General features: G+C 40.8%; 1 protein-coding gene and 1 pseudogene across 1 annotated transcript in view; both read left to right on the top strand.

Moving 5' to 3' along the window:
- The window catches only part of LOC102867264, an 8,929-nt pseudogene extending 702 nt beyond the window's left edge, over nucleotides 1–8,227 (top strand).
- The window catches only part of SHROOM3 (shroom family member 3), a 516,408-nt gene that overhangs the window by 159,594 nt on the left and 340,272 nt on the right, over nucleotides 1–16,542 (top strand). The gene's annotated exons all lie outside the window — the stretch shown is intronic.

Raw genomic sequence — 16,542 nt, 5'->3', positions numbered from 1 at the left:
AAGTTAAAAGTACATGAGTCAAAAATTAAAAAGCATTAATATTCCGAGTCGAGGTTCTAGTAGTGGCATAAATCAAGTTACAGAGGGAAGGTAGTTCTTATAGTAAAAGGCCGATTGACTAGCACTTTGTCTATTATAAAGAGACCAATATTTTTGACCTGACAAATTAAGATAGTGATGCTACCTGCCATAAAGTGGTAATTTTCTAGGTGGATATAGTAGGAATTTAACCTGAGAGTAACTGACACTTTATGATATTAAATACACTAAAGGATATTGAAAAAGTATGGAGACTGGATGCATCCCTGATGCACTTTATGAGGAGTGATGTGGCATCTGGATTGGAGGAAGATTCAACAATTTATGATATGCAGCTAACACAACCTTGCTTCCTGAAACTGAGGAGGACCTGAAGCCCTTGCTGCCAAAGGTCTAGGACTGCAGTCTTCAATATAGATTCAAGATCAACATCAAGAAGACAAAGATTCCCACCACTGGGACTATCGGCAACACCAGTATAGATAAAGAAAATATTGAGGTTGTGTTATTAACAATTACAGCTTGCTTGGCTTCACAATCAACACTCTTGGCACCAGCAATCAGGAAATCAAAAGACGAATTGCTCTGGGAAAAATCTCCTGTCAGGGACCTCTCCAGAGTATTGAAAAGCAATGATGTCCATCTAGAGATGTGCCTAATCCAGTCCATGGTCTTTGCAGTTGCTTGCTATGTATCAAAGAACTGGATGATGACTAAGGATGACAGAAGAAGAATCAATGCCTTTGAATTGTGGTGGTGTTGAAGAGTTTTGAGTATATCATGAACTGTGAAGAAAACAAATAGGTCTGTCTTGGAGAGGGTGAAACCAAGTTTCTCCTTAGAGGCTAGGATTTTTGAAGTTCCGTCTCACATATTTTGGGCACATGGCCATGGGAGCCTGGTATTTGAAGAAGGACATCATGCTCAGAATGATGGAGGGCCAGTGCAGGAGAGGGAGACCCAGGATGAGATGGACTGATACAGTGACTGAGGCAATGGGAGTTTCTGTGTTGGTGTCAGTGAGACTGGCTCAGGACAGGACGGGCTTCAGAGCTGCTGTGCATTGTGTCACTCTGGGTGGCTCCACAGCACATAACAACAACAGAGGATATTAGATATGCTAGAGAGTGAAAGGTGGACTAGTGGCAAGAAGCTGCACTGCAATCCTGAAGGCACATGGTTTGAGGCCGCCACCTGCTCCACGGAAGAATGGGCAATTTCCTCCTATGCAATTAACTGCCTCTGAAAACCCACTGGAGAGTCAGCTATGGATTGAATCCCACTCTGTGGTACACAACAACAACAGAGAGTGAAAGAGCCCTCGTGGCTCAGTGGAAGCAGTGCTTGACTGATATCTATAAGTTTGTCAGTTTGAACCAGCAGCCACTTCATGGGAGGAAGATGTGGCAATCTATTTCCATCAAGATTTTACACTTAGAAACTCTGTGGGCAGTTTCACCTTGTTCCACTGGGTTACTATGAGTCAGAATTCACTTGCTGGCAGTGGGCTTGGGTTTCCTGTGTGTATGTTTATTGATTGATTAGTTGTCTAGGGAGTTAATGGGAGTCCTTGGGTGTTGTCTTCCAAGGAGTGGCCTCTCCTAATAATGTGACCCAAGGATGTGAGATGAAGTTTCAGCATTCTTATCTTTAAGGAGCACCTGGCTGTACTTCCTCCAATTCAGACTGGTGCAGTTAGATGTCACATAATGAACATATAGGCAACATTCAACTGCATGTTTGTCAGTGGTCTCATAACATTATAACAGAATGCAGAAATCCCAATTGGAAGATATAGTTGATGTAATCAACTTCAGCTTCCTGTGAAGTAACATCTCTCTCATGTCTCTTGTATGCAAGACTATTGGGCTCCCAGGCATTTTATGGTACAGTCCTTATGATACATGTGTATTGACAGCCATAATAACCTATGATACCAGTTCATGTTTGTACTGTACTGTATATTCTATATTTATTTCAATGTAAATTTTCTTTTCTACAAATAAAGACTTTACCATGTAACAGCTCGTAGGGAGCAATGGCCAATATCCCATGTCACGCGTCTCTTGAATGTTATGGTATTATCTTCTCTGCTTAGTTTTCTTTCTAAAATATTGCCATACAATAGTTCATGGCACCCAAATGCAGTAAAACCAGTGCTGGTGATAGTAGAAGCAGAAAGCAAAGGAGAAGCATCAGTTTGGAAGGGAAAAAAAGGGATCATTAAACAACAGGAAGGTGGACAACCAGTAAATTATTTTGTTCATGATTTAAGAATGTTTGGTTGCTAAATATATGTATTCATAGGACATTACATTTAAAGTACACGATGACCTATCTGACAGGGCAAATCGTGCATGCTAAGTACACATAACCATGATTCATGATGGTGCACACAATTGCTATCTTCTGCTTTAAAGTAAATGCTTATAGATTCAGTGTTAATTTCATTACCCTGTTTCCTTTCATCTAACTCAGTTATTCTTGAAAATTCTTTTGCAGAAATAAAGAAGATATGGCAATCTAAATAGCAACCATTATCACATTACAGTTTTGATTGTTGCAAGCCAAGTTTCGATATTGATATTGGAACTAAGACTACAAAGCCATAAACTTTCTCAGCATCATAAATCTAAAAACATTAGGGAAACTTTGGGGAATAAAGTTTCTTAATCTCATGATAATTCTCTGAATGGAAATAAACTATGAAATATCCCTGTGTTCTGTTTGAACAACTGCTTCTTTAACTGTGTGTAGGTTCTGCATACGCACAATTAAGTGTTCTGGAGTTCCCATTTTCTCAAAGCTATCTAGTTTATTATGTTCTGCACAGTCAAACACCTTTGCATACACAATAAAACACACCTAAGTAAATGGTTTCTTAGTCTGCTCTGCTTTCAACCATGATCCATCTGATGTCAGCAGTGAATTAGAGCAAATCTCCCCTTTGAGTATAGGCAAGTATTAGCAGAAGATGAACTCACATACTTTCTTTATAGAATCTACAGTGTCCAAAATTAATTTCTACCGTACATCTTACCACTTAGATGATACATCAGTATTCATAAAGTATAATCAGTACGTAAATCTTAACACATAAATCTTTCGAGAAAAAAAACAACCACCAAAAAACCTAGTTTAACTTCCAATTCTCCACTAAGAATATTTCCTATTAATAAACATATGGTCTTCAGTCTCTGACTTTCATCTCAGGCCAAGAGTGGCTTTTTGGCTTTTCTTCTGCCTTCGTAGCAACAAAAGTAATTATTTCAGTTATACTTCCCATGCCCCTGATTTCTTATTCTTACAAAATCTCATGCCACTATGCATTTGGAGCTATTGTATTGTATTGTATTGTATTGTATTGTATTCTGCTTCTTAACCAAGTATAAAAAAGAATGAAGGTAGCATGGGGATGACCTTTTCTGACCTCTATTACCTCTACAAGAAAGAATTATCCCCACTAACAACATCCACACTACAAAGCTAATTCTACAGAAGTCAGACATGTTCCCCCATGTTCAAGTATCTGCTTCTGCTCATTCTAACACCAATTGTACTGCTCTGCTACTGCATCTAAAATCCATTGCAATAGCTACACAGACCTTACAAATCCAAACTCACAATTACAGCATTAATTAGGAAAGCTAACAGATTACAATTCAGGTTGGAAGCAGGATACAATGCCTCAGTCAGGAGAGCTTTCTAAGTGTACTCACAAGCCCCCTTGCCTTTAGCCTTGTGGCTTTAGGTCAGTGTCACAAAGCTCTCATAGCACTGTCACTTATGGTATATTTCTCCCAGTACTCCAGCAGGTTTGGGTGCAGGCTCTGGTGCTGATTCCAAGGGGCAACAGTACCAAGTCAGCTCTGTCTCACACTGGTCTCTAGTTCTCTTTTGTGGCTGCTGGTGCTCTCGTGTAGGCTCTGGTCTGACTGACATAGGAATCTCTTGCTACTAAAGACATGTCATTACAGTCACTGCTGCTTAGTCTTTCTTGCTGGTAATGAGATTTCTTGCTTCTGTTGCTAAACCAGCTCAATTTAAACCTGATGAGATGGGGAAACTGACCAGTTGCATTACAAATCATTTATATACATCCTATTTCATTTCCCCGCCCAGCCATGTGGTGAAGGTCAAAGCCGATGGCTAGGAAAGCCATTTTGAACAACAAGCCATGACACCATGCAAGGTGACTGTGGTAGCTCCTGTGTTAAACATTTATATGGCAGTGTCCAAAGAGAGATGAGGAAATAGGTTTCTCATATTGAATCTCTTTCTCTTTATCACAAAGGGAAATATGTCAACTGCTTTCCTGTTTCCATTTAGCAGACCTGGGTTACATGAATATGTTCTACATGCAGGGGATGCCAGAGAAGCATCAGGCATACTTGACTTCTATGAGAGATGAGCCTAGGGTCTGGAAGAGAGCTATGAGGATGACAGCATAGGAAAACAGCAATGTGTGTACAAGATGGCAAAATGTAGTCAGCTGTATACTAACTAGGAAACTTTAACAATTGAATCAGAAAAATTTTACTTGTGATATTTTAGAAATTCAACTCATTCCTGAGATGAAGGCTTACTGTGTGCCACTATTAAAAAAATGCCCAAAACAACTATAAGATATCATCTCACCCCAGTAAAAATAGCAAAATTCAACAGAGCAGCAAACAACAAATGCTGGTGAGGTTGTGGAGAAATTGGAACTTTTATTCACTGTTGGTGGGAATGTAAAATTGTGCTACCATTATGGAAGGCAGTATGTTCCTTTCTCAAAAAAGTTGCAAATATAAATCACATTTGATCCAGCAATTCCACTACTGGGAATATGCTCTAAAGAAACCAGAACTGCCACCCACACAGATATATGCACACCCAGGTTTATTGCAGCATTGTTCACAATAGCAAAGAGTTGGAAACAACCCAAATGCCTATCAACAAAGAAATGGTAGAAAAGCTGTTGTATATTCACACAATGGAATATTATATTGCATTGAAAAACAAGTAACTTATGAAATACAAAATGGGTGACCCTGGAAGACATTATGCTGAGGGAAATATCTCAGTCACAAAAGGACAAATACTGCTGAGTGCTGCTGTTGTAAAAGGGGACTGACATTGGGGTTGGGTGGATACTGAGAAAGATGGGATAAATAATGTATACTTCATTGAAACAGATGAGGGAGAGAACTGTTTAAAAGGGATATAAGATCAAGTATTATTTTCATGACAAGATTCCAGAAAAAGAAATGCATAGTAAAGTAGATTGTGGACTTGGAGTGTGTATGGGGGGATTATATAATAAAGAAAGAATTTTTTTGTTTTTCTTTTCAAAGAGAAAAGTGAACTGGAGAGGAAGGGTGGGCAGGAAGGAAAATGTGCAACAATGAATGAATGGAGAAAATATTAAACAGGAAGAATATGCTGTAAAAAATGTATGTTGCATTAAAAAAATGCCACGGACCATGAAAATCATATGCACTGCAGGAAGGTAGATTGGTACAGTGACTACAGAAATGGGCTTGAGCTTGGAGAAAATTGTGAAGATGGTGCAGGATAGGGCAAGGTTTTAACCTGTTGTCGTAGTTGACTCATGACACCTAACAACAACTAACAGAAGGAACACAGAGGTGAAAGCCACAACACTAGGCGGGTGCACAGATAGGCATTCATTATTTATTAAATCCTTTAACCAGGTATCAGGTTCGATCCCAGATATTTCAACATGGGTATGTGCCCACGCGTGCAGACACACGTGTGTGTGCGCCCACACACATACAGTCCTTTAATCAACTTATATTAATTACTGTCTGTTAGGTGGATCTTAGCTGAAAGCAGGGAATACCAGAGGAATGTCTGTGTTTCATTGACTATGCAAAGGCATTTGACTGTGTGATCATAAAAAACTGTGGCTGACTCTGAGAAGAATGGGAATCCCAGAATACTTGATAGTTCTAATGCAAAACCTATACTTGGGCCAGGAAGCAGTCATCAGAACAGAACATGGGAACACTGCATGGTTCAAAATTGGGAAGGGCGTATGCCAGGAATGCATCCTATCTCCATACCTTTTTAACCTGTATACAGAACAGATCATCCGGGAGGCTGGGCTCTATGAGGAGAAATGTGGGGTCAAGATTGGTGGGAGACCTATTAACAATCTGCTTTAGGCAGATGACACAACCCTGCTTGCTGAAACTGAGGAGGACCTGAAGCACCTGCTGCAGAGGGTCAAGGACTGCAGCCTCCCATATGGATTGAGGCTCAATGTCAAGAAGACAAAGATTCTCACCTCTGGACCAATTGGCAGCATCAGGATGGATGGTGAAGAGATTGAGATTGTACACAGCTTTAGTTTGTTTGGCTCCACAGTCAACACTCTTGGCACCAGCAGCCAGGAAATTAAAAGGCGCATTGCCATGGGAAAGTCTGCTGTTGGGGACCTCTCCAAAGTACTGAAGAGCAATGGTGTCTCTCTGGAGACTAAGGTGTGTCTGATACAGGCCATGGTCTTTGCAATCACTTGTTATGCATCAGAGAGTTGGACAATGACCAAGGAGGATAGAAGGAGAATTGATGCCTTTGAGCTGTGGTGCTGGAGAAGAGTATTGAGAGTACCATGGAGTGCTAGGGAAACAAACAGATTCATCCTGGAAAGGGTTAAACCGGGTGACTCTTTGGAAGCAAGGATTCTGAGGTTCTGTCTAACATACTTTGGACATGTTGTAAGAAGAGACTGGTCCTTGGATAAGGACATCATGCTGGGGAGGGTGGAGGAACAGCGCAGGAGGGGAAGGCGCTCTATGAGGTGGATTGATTCGGTGACTGGGGTTATCAGAATGGGAGAGTCAGAGACAGTGTGATTGGCACAAGACAGAGCAGAGTTTAGGGCTGTTGTGCATAGGGTCGCTATGAGTCGCAAGCAACTTGACGGCACATAACAACAACAACACATTATAGCTCCCAGCACAGACTAGGTCTTCGGGTCAGTGATGATCAAGAGAAGCAAGCCTTGCATCTTCATGAACTATATATATTATTCATAGATTTTATCTGATGGAATTTTTGCTTTTAACATCAAAAACTTACATTCAAATGTATCAGGTGTCCTTATTAGCTTCAAATAGTTTGTGTATGAAAGTACCTGGTGGTAGGAAGTATCAGGTGAAATCTCGTTAAACTATTTTAAAACAGGGACCAAAATACAAAACTGATCATAAATGGAGAAAAGATTGAAGTTGCCAAGGATTTCATTTTACTTGGATCCGCTATCACGCCCATGATAGTAGGAGTCAAAAAATAAAACAATGTGCTGCATTGGGCACATTTTTTTTTGTCAAGGACCTCTTAAAAGTGCTAAAGGGCTCTCTCTGGTACCCTAGTGGCAAGAAGCTGTGCCGCAATCCCAAAGGTACATAGTTCAAATCGACCAGATGCTCTGCTGGAGAAGGAGGGATAATTTCCTCCTGTGCCAGTATGATCTGATTTGATGGTACTCACACAAAAAAATAGTAAAATAAATAAAAATATTTATATGTTAGAAAATATTTTTAAAAAGTGCTAATGGGCAAAAATGTCAGTTTAAAGACTAAGTTGCACCATACCCAAGCCTTGGCATTTGCAGTTGATGCAATGCATCTGCAAGCTGGACAATGAATGAAGAAGACTGAAGAAAATGGATGTTTTTGAATAGTGGTGTTTTTGAATATACCATGGATTGTTAAAAGAACAATTTTAGTCAGGAGAGAACGGGCAGGGGGAGGGGGGAAAAGGAAGAGCAGGTCATCAGTTGTGGACTTCAGGTGGCTGAAGGAGAGAATGTCTTTGGTGTCTACCACATTTTTGCATCCTTCAGTGACAATTTTGAATGTGACTGGCCTCTCTGGGAAGGAAACTATCTGTCATGAAAGTGGTATGAAGGTGAAGGCTGATCAAGATGAACACTCATGCTGCCGTGTTGGCTGCCCAGGATGGAGCACAGAGGTGCGAGGAGCTGGGCAGCACTGACTTACACATTAAACTGTGCACTCCAGGAGGAAATCAAAGGAAGACACCAGGGCCAGGGGCTCAATCTGCCCTCAGAGCCCTTGCTCATTCAGGAATGAAGATCAGACGGATTGAGGATGTCACCCCATCCCTTCCAACCTCCTCGCAGGAAGGGAGATACCGTGGTCGCTGCCTGTAAACAGGACTCATCATATTAATTGTTTTCTGTTAATAAATTGCCTTCATGTACACACATAAAAAAACCAAAACTATCTTGTCTTGGAGGCAGTGCAACGAGGGTGCTCCTTAGGGACAAGGGTGGTGAAAATTCACTTTGCATACTTATGATGTGTTGTCAGGAGGCATCAGTTCTTAGAAAAATAAAAGGTCGGGGAAAGAGGAAGAATCAGAAGATGGACTGACTCTCACTGCGGCAATGGGCTTTAGTTTGTCTGAGATTGTGAGGATGGCACGTGGTGAGGCATGGTCTCGGTCTACTGCTTATTAGGGTAGCTATGGGTCAGAATCAGGTGGAAGACACCCAAAAACCGTAACAAAAATAACAGTTGCAAGCAGAGCTGATTAAGAAAATAGCTTTCATCAATCTTGGGTTTTTAATCTAAAAAATATATTCCAGAAAAAGAAAAAAGCAGAAAATATATAAATAGATACATTAACAATTATAGCCACATATGAATTCTAGAACAGAGAATTGTTTATGTTGACTTTTTGGGCCATAATTTTCTGGAAAAAGGTTGGGGTTTTTGTTGTTGTTGTTGTTTTTAAAGCTGGGTCTGTGTTTTATCCTGTACACTCTGCCTTTCTTTTTAAAATTTTCATGACAGTCAAGTTCACTTTGCAAATGAGTAGGCCCTTATTTTCTGTCTAAACTCTGAACTGATGAATGTCTTTTTCATTTGAAGACTTTGCCTCCCCATGAAACTCTGTAACCATGGCCGCCCCCTAATACTCAGATAATGACAATTCCTCAATGCATCTCTTGGACTTGATCATACTCTTGGCTTTTAATTTCTTACTTATTTTTCTTTTGTCTCAGGTTCCCTCCACTACTCCCTTTTGTTGCTCTTCTGTGTCTTTAAGGAACTGCCTCCACCTTTTGTGACACAAGGAGAAATTGATCCCGTGTACAAGAAAATCCAGACTACTCAACTTTTTAATTACCCTTACAGATGTTTTCTCACTTGCTGTGGGGAAGATGGGGTTTGTGAACTTTTTGAAGGCAGTGAGGAAAGCTGAGTGGCCGTGTTCGCTTCAGTGAAGCTCGACTGACATGATGAAGGTAGAGGTACCTTCTTTGTTAGTTCCTTTACCCCAGTGGGCAGTAAATCTAGTCCATGTCTTGGTTTTCCAGGGCTGTGTTCATTCAAATGGTCCACAGGGAGTCACCAAGTAACTTCCTGCCTAGGACCTTCCTCTGAAACAAAAATCTCCTTCTGAGGCAGTTGTCTCCTATGTCGTTTATAAATCAAATTAACTGCTGTTCTTTGACTTTTTTTTTAAAAAAACCAACTTCTTTCTTTCACCCTAAAGTTCTCCCCTCCCACTTCCTTTTGGTCTCTGCTGGTGCTAGCATGTGTGTTCTTATGGTGAAACAGTGGGAAAATATTCAGTCTATTTAATGAGGCCAAGTACATGTATATACACACAAATATAAAACACACTTACAGAGCTCTTGTTCTGTGAAAACACTGCTACTATTCTTGTTAGTTGTCAATGGTGTAGAATTCAACTTATGGTGTTGAATTCAGGCAACGCCATGAAATGCTAGCCTGCTCCTGAACCAGCATCAAAAATGCTGATATGCTCCGGTCCATGCTTGCAGCCACTGAGTATTTAGAGTGCCTTCCAACCTAAGGAGTTCATCTTTCAGCACTTACTCTGTTGTGATCCAAAGTGTAAATTCAGGCAGAGGGGGTATAACTCAATGGTAGAGCATTTGACTACAGATAATGCAAAAGATCATTACAAAGGCTGAAAAAGAAGAAAAGACCAAGATGGATGTCAGCTGAGACTCTGAATATTGCATTAGAGCGCCAAGAAGCCAAAGCTAAAGGAAGAAACCAAGAAATCAAAGAGCTAAACAGAAAATTTCAAAAGACAGCCTGAGACGACAAAGCAAGATACTATAATGAAATGTGCAGAGAGCTAGAGTCAGAAAAACAAAAGGGCCAAGCTCACTCAGTGTTTCTTAAGCTGAAGGAGCTGAAAAACAAATTTAAGCCACGGGTGGCAATACTTAAGGATACTTTGGGCAGAATATTAAATGATCCAGGAAGTATCAAGAGAAGATGGAAGGAATACACAGAGTCACTGTATCAGAAGGAATTGGCTGATACAGAAGAATTTCATGAAATGACATATGAGCAAGAGCCTATGGTGATGAAAGAGGAAGTTCAAATTGCTCTGAAGGAATTGGCAAAAAAACAAGGCTCCAGGAGTTGACGGCATACCAATTGATTTATTTCGACAAACAGACGCTGCCCTGGATGTGCTCACTAAGTTGTGCCAAGAAATCTGGAGAACAGCCAGCTGGCCCACTGACTGGAAAAGATCAATATTTGTTCCCATCCCAAAGAAAGGTGACCCAACAGAGTGTGGAAATTATCGAACCATGTCATTGATATCACATACAAGCAAGATTCTGCTGAAAATTATCCAGAAATGTTTGGAACAATATGTCAACAGAGAACTGCCAGATGTGCAGGCTGGATTTAGAAGATGTTGTGGGACTAGGGATATTATACCTAATGTTAGATGGATCTTAGCAGAAAGCAAATAATACCAGAAAAATGTCTATCTGTGCTTCATTGACTATGCAAAGGCTTTTGACTGTGTGGATCACAATAAGCTGTGGCTGACTCTGAGAAGAATGGGAATCCCAGAACATTTGATTGTGCTAATGCAAAACTTATACTTGGACCAAGAGGCAGTTGTCAGAACAGAGCAAGGAGACACTACATGGTTCAAAATCAAGAAGGGGGATCATCAGGGGTGTATTTTGTCTCCATACCTTTTCAATCTGTATGCAGAACAGATCATCCGAGATGCTGGGCTATACGAAGAGGAATGTGGCATCAGGATTGGTGGAAGAATCATCAATAACCTGCGTTACACAGATGACACAACTCTGCTTGCTGAAACTGAGGAGGACCTGAAGCACTTGCTACAAAAGGTCAAGGACTACAGCCTCCTATATGGACTGAAGCTCAACATCAAGAAAACAAAGATTCTCACCACTGGGCCCATTGGCAGCATCAGTATGGATGGTGAAGAGATTGAGATAGTTAACAGTTTTAGTTTATTTGGCTCCATGGTCAACACTCTTGGTAACAGCAGCCAGGAAATCAAGAGACGAATTGCACTGGGAAAGTCGGCTGTGAGGGACCTCTCAAGAGTACTGAAGAGCAACGATGTCAGATTGGAGACTAAGGTGCGCCTGATCCGGGCTATAGTCTTTGCAATTATGTGCTATGCATCAGAGAGTTGGACAGTGACTAGGGTTGATAGAGAATTGATGACTTTGAGCTGTGGTTCTGGAGAAGAGTGTTGAATATACCATGGACTGCTAGCAGAACAAACAGGTTTGTCCTGGAGAGGGTCAAGCCAAAATGTTCCCTGGAGTCAAGGATTCTGAAGCTTCGTCTGACATATTTCGGGCATGTTGCAAGGAGGGACTGGTCTTTGGAGAGGGACATCATGTTTGGCAGAGTGGAGGGGCGGAGAAGGAGAGGAAGACCTTTGATGAGATGGATCGATTGTGTGACTAGAGAGGTGGGAATAAGTGTGTTTGAGATGGCTAGGTTGGCACAGGATAGAAGAGTGTATAGAGTTCTTGTACATAGGGTTGCTATGAGTTGCAAGTGACTCGATGGCACACAACAACAACAACAACAAAGAGGTCCTCAGTTCAAATTTGAGTCCCCCCTTGGCTGCCTTTATTTTTTGTTTTGTTTTGTTTTTGTTTTTTGATGTTGTCTTTGTTTCTGTTTGTTCGTACTGTCTGATCAGGTAAGACTAGTACAGGAGGAGACTGCCCCTCTTTTTCCAGCAGGGCATCTGGTGAATTCGAACTGCACGTCTTTGGGACTTGGCTACCTTTAACAAAGTATAAATTCATCTTCACACTTATTCTGCCTGGTTGGTATTAATTCTCATTTTCAGGCTGAAGTAAAGGATGCTTGGGGAAGATGGCTGTTTTTCCAAGACTGCCTGACATTTAAAGTGAGATTCCAACCCATCTTGGTCTATCTCACACTGACTCTTCTATTATATTTTTTTTTTTTAATTTTGTGTGCATGTACCGTCAAATCAGATCTGACTGGTACAGGAGGATATTGCGCCTCCTTCTCCGGCAGAGCGTCTGGTGGATTCGAACCGTGTTCCTCTGGGATTGCAGTGCAGCTTCTTGCCACTAGGCCACCAGAGCTCCCCTCTGTTATATTTTTTATAATTTTAATTCAGGTTTAAAAATAATAATATACCTCCTATAACACAAAGGTTGTGTACCTTTAAAGTAGTTTGAATCCACCAGCGACTCCAAGGGAGGAAGATAGGCAAACTTCTTTCTTGTGATTTGCCAACTCAGGAACCCATTGGAAGGTCAGCTATGAGTCAGTTTCTACTTGGCAGCAATGAGATAGTTACTTAGAAAATAACAAAAGGCAAGTGGTATGTAATTTTTAGTAATACATGTCTGGAGACTATAAAGTGCACCTGATTCAGGCCATGGTCTACAACGATAGGGATGCTTGAAGGACATTTGATGTCTTTGAGTTGCGGTGCTGGAGAAGAGTATGGAATATACCATGGACTGCTAGGAGAACAAACAGGTTCATCCTGGAGAGGGTGAAACAGGCTGCTCCTTGGAGGCAAGTGTTCCGAAGCTTTGTCTGACATACTTTGGACATGTTGCAAGGAGGGACCAGTCCTTGGAGAGGGACATCATGCTTGTCTGACATACTTTGGACATGTTGCAAGGAGGGACCAGTCCTTGGAGAGGGACATCATGCTTGGGAGGGTGGAGGAACAGCACAAGAGAGGAAGACCCTCGATGAGATAGATTGATTCAGTGACTGGAGTAATAGTGGTAGGTGTGTCAGAGAGTAAGATTGGCACAGGATAGAGTAGGGTTTAGGGCTGTTGTGCATAAGGTTGCTTTGAGTTGCAAATGACTCAATGGCACTTAACAACAACATGTTGTACCTGTATTCCAATTTAACTTGAAACTGGCATTTTTCTTGTTGGTTATCCTTAAATGTGAGAAGCAGAATGATGCCTGCATTAGTCTTCTAGGGCTGCCATAAGAAATTTTGTCTACAAAGACTTCACTTCCAAATGAAGTCACACTTAGTGGTATTACTATGATAACTCAGGAGGTGTGGATCACATGGGTGATACCACCAAGTAAAGGTGACAAGTGTAACAGTGGACCCAAGCACAGCAGGGATCTTGAGGATGGTGTAGTATAGGACGGGGTTTTTAAAATCTGGTTCATAGGGTTGCTTTGTGTCGTAGTTGACTGGATGGCACCTAACAGCAACAGTGCACTCAGACCAGAGCTGAATGCTTTGAGTCATATAATTTCATCTGCATGTGCTATCATTATGTGCTATCTTTTTCACTGCTGCCAATGTTTTTGGTTTTATTTCTTCTTTTTTAAAAATTAATTTTAATGAAAGTTTACAGAGACTTTGCATTTCCATGCATTCGTTCTTGCACTTTAATCGCTGCTCCTCCCCCCCCACCTTTGCTCTTCTCTTTGAAAAGTAAAAGAAAAATTCTTTCATTGTTATATAATCCCCCCCCATCAAGTCCACTCCACTGTGCAACCTTCCTTCTGGACTCCTGTCATGACAATAATACCTAATCACATATCCCTTTTAAACAGTTTTCTCCCTCATCTGTTTCAATGCAATATACATAATTTATCCCATCTTTCTCAGTCTGCCCCTAACCCCTAGGTCAGTCCTCTTATATGACAATGGCATTATGCAGTATTTGCCTTTTTGTGACAGAGATATTTCACTCAGCATAATGTCTTCCAGGGTCACCCATTCTGTATAATATTTCATGAATTCCTTGTATTTCAATGCAGCATAGTATTCCATTGTGTGAATATACCACATCTTCTCTATCTATTCGTTTGTTGATGGCACTTGGTTGTTTCCAACTCTTTGCTATTGTGAACAAAACAACAATAAACATAGGTGTGCGTATATCTGCGTGGGTGGCAGTTCTAGTTTCTTTAGGGGCTGCTAGTGTTTTTATAGTTGATAATTTAGTCACATTTTCTGGTTCTTTTGTTATATATTGTGATAATTATTAGTTGTGGACCTTTATCAGTGACTTTTTTGAGAATGAAATAGTGACCAAAGGAAAAGATGGGGAAACATTTTGACAGGTTTCTGCTCCGTTACTAATAATTCAACGTACAAATATTTCATGAAACAACTTTGTTATATAATCTACCAATTTTGTTTTATGTAATCTAACAAAGGGGAGCTCTGGTCACCTAGTGGCAAGAAGCTGCGCTGCAATCAGTTCACTGCACACAGTTTGAGGCCACCAGCTGCTCCACAGGAGAAAGATGGGCAATCTTCTCCCCTGCAATTAACCACCACTGAACATGGACCATGGGAGGGTCAGCTATGGGTTGCTTCCTACTTGGTGGTACATAATAACAACCATCTAACAAGTATTACATGTAAGCAAATTACAACTGTATTTATCATATATTATTCCTTGATTACTATTGAAAGTTAACACTATTAGGGATTCTTTAGGGAGCTCTGGTGGCCTAGTGCCAAGAAGCTGCGCTGCATTCCAAAAGACAGGCAGTTTGAAGCCACCAGCTGCTTCTTGGGAGAAGGCTGGACAATCTCTTCCCCTGTGTTTACTGCCTCAGAATGCCCACTGGAAGATCAGCTATGGGCTGGTTCCAAGCCTATGGTACAACAACAACTTAGAGACCTATATAGGGTGATACACTGCCAACCTAAAGGATGTGGCTCTCTGATAGAACCTACCAGCAACTCTGAGGGAGAAAGATGTGCAGTCTCCACCCTTGTGATTTACAGCCTTGGAAAACCTGCTGGAGGGTTGGCTATGAGTTGACTCTAACTAAAGAAGAGAGAATAATAAAGGAAATAAAACTTAGTGCTTTTGATTCTGACTCAGTGACCCTTTGGAACAGGAGAAGTGTCCTACAGAATTTCCAAGATTGTAAATCTTTATGGAAGCCAGTTTCCTCAGTTTTCTGTCTCAGAGCAGCTGGTGGGTTTGAATGGACAATCTTTCAAGTTAGCAGTTGATGCTTTTCCAGTTGTGATACCAAGAACTCTTGGATTCTTAATAAGGTATATTAATTTATGTTGTTGTTATTGATTGTTGTCAAGTTGAGCATGACTCATAGTGACTCAATGAACTAAAGGCCTGAAGCCTTTCTATAACTCTTGACATTTATCAAAGTCAAAAGTTATTTATGAATTTATAGTACCTGAATACTAGCTATAGTTCCTAGAAGGAAGTCTTATTAATTTTTATGTATTTGATGACTCTCACTTAATATACTTTTTAACACTAAGAATGCCCAATAGTAATGAGAAATCTCAGTGAGAAGGAAGCAACACTCAGCAGCTTTGTTGAGAGAGTCTTAATATTGCTGTTGTTAGGTGTCGTCTTGTCACTATGACTAATAACAACTCTATGAACTACAGACTGGAACCTTGCCCTATCTTCATACAATTCTGTTCACTTTCCTGGATTTGCTTATTGTTTTATTCTAATTATCGCACTTAGAGAGCATATTTCTAGGAAAATTATTGATGGTATAAAAGGGCAAACACATTTTACACCTCATTGCATTTTGAATGATTAAACTGTTCTTCCCTTCCCTGGAACAGTGTTACCATCAAGGAACAAAAGCAGTAAAGGAAAAGAAATTCTTCCAGAGCTTAGAGGTTGAAGTGCAGATGAAAGGCAATTGTGGTAGAATAACAGGATGGGCTCTATTTTAATTACAACTATAGAAAAAGTTGGATACAAATGAAATTATTACATGCTCAGTTTTGTGCAGTGAGATCATCTTTATCCTGGCTTTCCGTGCTTGCCAAATACCTTTCTCACCCATGAACTGTGCATTCTGTTAGACCTTTAAACCCTTATAATGTTATACTGTTGTTGTTGTTGTGTGCGGTTGAGTCAGAACCAACCCTCAGCTTACCCTCCAGTGGGTTTTTAGAGGCAGTAAATCACAAGGGAAGTAATTGCCCAGGTTCCTGAGGAACAGCTGGTGGATTTGAACCGTGTGCCTTTGGGATTGCAAGGCAGCTTCTTGCCATTGGGTCACCAAAGCTCCCTAAACTCTTACGATCGAGTTCTTCAAACTCATTGCTGTGAATTAAGTTCTGACTCACAGTGACTCTCCAGAAGGTTTCAAAAACTAAATCTCAAATTAGCAGAGAATGCCCATCCTTCTTCCTAGGAGCCACTGGT

Source organism: Elephantulus edwardii, unplaced genomic scaffold (assembly GCF_000299155.1).
Source record: "Elephantulus edwardii isolate Elephantulus edwardi_28Jun2011 unplaced genomic scaffold, EleEdw1.0 scaffold00042, whole genome shotgun sequence".
Taxonomy (NCBI): Eukaryota; Metazoa; Chordata; class Mammalia; order Macroscelidea; family Macroscelididae; genus Elephantulus; species Elephantulus edwardii.
The sequence above is the reverse complement of the archived record's forward strand: the minus strand, read 5'-3'. Positions and strand labels throughout refer to the sequence as shown.